We start from the raw sequence: 3,168 nt of genomic DNA, 5'->3' as shown, positions 1-3,168 counted from the left end.
ATGTAAAATACTTAATTTTATTACCTTTCGTTTCTTCGAAAAATAATGTACATTTGTTAAATTTTCTTTAAATGTATTAAAGATGTGTAAAATTTTATCCGATTTAGAATTTTATCCCAAAATATTTTAGTGTTAAAAATTGGATGAAAAATAAAACTATCAAAAAAATTATTTTGATATTTTTAAAATTCCGAATTTGAGTTAATCCAAGTTTTTCTCTTTAGGAGAGAAGCAAAATTTTATAATAAAATATATGTACAGAGAGCTTCGGGCCTTTTTAAATATGACTTTCTTAAGATCGAATCAGACGAGTTTTTCAATTTTTTTTATGGTTTATCTTTAACACTAAATATAATTTATTTTAATATAGCCTTTATCAATATTAAGTACCTTATTTACAAATATTGATTCAATAATAATTAGTCAATTTAGTTGTTATATAATTGGACTTTAAATTGGATCCTGGAAAATTGTTCATTGTTTTTATCGAATTGTTTAAACTTATATTTTTTCTAAAATACTAGGTGTTGTGGGGAGGCCATAAAGATAAAACAATTTTTTTTTATATTCACTATATAACATATTTTCTTATTCATTTATTAATGTTGTGTATTTTTTTAAAAAGACATATCAATATTCATTAATCTTGACATTTACATATTTTATATAAGTTACTTTATAATTCAATATTAAGTATTTAATTTGTACAATTTATTTTGCAAACATAAATATTATTATGATGCTTAATTATGTTTTATTTTTTACAAAATTGTATTTTCCTTGTAAATTTGAGTAAGTAGATTTGAGAATAATGTGTTTTTTTTATCATAAAAATATGTTAGTTCCTCAATTCTCTTTGAGAATCTTTAAAAAAACTATGTCAAAATTCATAATATGAGCCATAACCTTGTATCCTACTTCCTTTTACTAAGACCACACAATCACTCATAAAAGAGACAAGTTATAAATATTTTCTCTCTATTTACCTCTTACTAACTATTTCGAAAAACAATGAAATATTTATAAATATTCTACTATAAACTTACGGATGTTTTTTGTAGTTGCAAGTGATATGCTGTCTTACTGGTATGGAGATGATTCTTAAGGATGTTGGTTCCTTGGTACAACTTGGAAGTGGGGTTGCTGCTGCTCTTGCATACTTGGAGAACAACATGCCATTGATTCCATCCTCTGAATTCCCCATTAGTGATTGCAGCAACTATTACTATTTCTAAATCATTTTATGCTAAATACTATGTAAAAAACATGCTTCATGTGGGGTGGTCTATAGTAGACTTACTATATCTTAAACACTGCTTCTTGTATTGATTTGCATGTTTCTTTGTTGACTTATTTTTATGTAAATTTTATCAAATTTAAGTGAGTATTTAAAGTGTTGTTAGGACTTGGTTTTAGTGGAACAAGTCTTGAATTTTGGTCCGACCAATTCTATTCAAAACATGAATTGTTAGTTTCTTGATGGATTATCTAGGTACAAGAAGATAAATCCAATTAGAAGTTATTTTGCTTGCTTAAATAGCAATAATAACTCTTGACTTACAAAGTGCCAAATATTATAGGTTCTATTAGCAAACAAAAATAAATATTTGGTAGAATAGAAAGCCAATAAGCCATAGTGGGAACATAATAATTATAATTTAATTGACTACTTTATTTCAACTAAAAAAGATAAATGTTCATTTAAACTTAAAAGATAAATATTAAATAATTTAAATAAAGATAAATTAAATAGTGTTAAGGGTGGCTTTATTAATTTACATATTTAGAATTTGGATCGAATCAATTTTTCTAAAAAACTATTGAATTTGGATTTTATACAAAATTTTGAGGGACAAGAATGGCGCAAATTACAGCACGTCCGAATTAGATATATGTAAAAAACTTAATTTTATTACGTTTCATTTCTTCAAAAAATAATGTACATTTGTTAAATTTTCTTAAAATATATTAAAGATGTGCAGAATTTTTTCCCATTTAGAATTTTAACCCAAAATATTTTAGTGTAAAAAACTGAATGAAAAATAAAACTATCAAAAAAATTATTTCGATATTTTTAAAATTCCAAATTTGTGTAAATCCAAGTTTTTTCTCTTTAGGAGAGAAGCAAAGTTTTATAATAAAATACATGTTCAGGCTTCGGGCCTTTTTAAATATGACTTTCTTAAGATCGAATCAAAGGAGTTTTTCAAATTTTTTATGGTTTATATTTAACACTAAATATAATATATTTTTATATATCATTTATCAATATTAAGTACCTTATTTACATATATTGATTCAATAATAATTAGTCGATTTAGTTGTTATATAATTGGACTTTAAATTAGATACTGGATAATTGTTCATTATTTTTATCGAATTGTTTAAATTTATATTTTTTGTAAAATACTAGGTGTTGTTGGGAGGCCATAAAGATAAAATAATTTGTTTTTTCATATTGAGTATATAAAATATTTTCTTATTCATTTATTAATGTTGTGTATTTTTTTAGAAAAGACATATCAATATTCATTAATCTTCACATTTACATATTTTATATAAGTTACTTCATAATTCAAGATTAAATATTTAATTTGTTCAATTTATTTTGCAAACATAAATATGTTTATGATGATTATTTAAATTTAAATTTTTACAATATTGTATTTTTCTTGTAAATTTGAGTAAGTAGATTTGAGAATAATGTGTTTGTTTTTATCATAACAATTTGTGAGTTCATGTTCTTTATTTTATCCTTAAAATGACCTCTCAATAATGTGTTTAACATATTTTATTAGCAAGAAAATCATAAAAACAAATTTAAACTATTGATATCATTTTAATTTAAATAAATATTGACTTTACTATGAATAATTCATATAAATTTCCAAAAGTTGATTGTTCAACATTGTTAGTTTAACAAGATAATATCATTCAACAAAATAAAATATACATGTTTAAATTATTTAATCTCCATTAGTTTATTTTGTAACTTTTACCTAAAATTAAGAAAAACCCTTTATAATAGAACATTATCCAATTTTTTGTGAGCATAGTTTGTACTCTTGTAATGTATCATCCCAATTGTTCTTCTGGTCCAAACTTGCTTCAATTCTTCTTCTTGCTAATCAAGGCTTGTTTCTTCATCACAATTATATCACTTGATCT

This window comes from Apium graveolens, unplaced genomic scaffold, assembly GCF_009905375.1.
Source record: "Apium graveolens cultivar Ventura unplaced genomic scaffold, ASM990537v1 ctg5041, whole genome shotgun sequence".
Taxonomy (NCBI): Eukaryota; Viridiplantae; Streptophyta; class Magnoliopsida; order Apiales; family Apiaceae; genus Apium; species Apium graveolens.
Note: the sequence above shows the minus strand (reverse complement) of the source record.